Below are 262 nucleotides of genomic sequence, written 5' to 3'. Positions count from 1 at the left end.
CACCCCCTTGCAGCTTTGATAACTCACGGTTCTGTAGTGCTCCAGTTTCTGTTTGTTTCATTGCCGTTATCGATGAGTCCAGCAGTGTGATAATTGTATAGAGAGAGAGAAACGAGAAGGGACGAGCGTGGAGAAACGCGAAGAAGAGGAGAAGAATACGGGCGAGAAGGGAAACTTCGATGATACACGCAAAAGTGATTCTCACGGTGATGGTGGTGTGATACGAAAGCAAGTGTGTGCGCGCGCGCGTGTTTGCCTCCCC

Source organism: Habropoda laboriosa, unplaced genomic scaffold (genome assembly GCF_001263275.1).
Source record: "Habropoda laboriosa isolate 0110345459 unplaced genomic scaffold, ASM126327v1 scaffold203, whole genome shotgun sequence".
Classification (NCBI taxonomy): Eukaryota; Metazoa; Arthropoda; class Insecta; order Hymenoptera; family Apidae; genus Habropoda; species Habropoda laboriosa.
The sequence above is the reverse complement of the archived record's forward strand: the minus strand, read 5'-3'. Positions refer to the sequence as shown.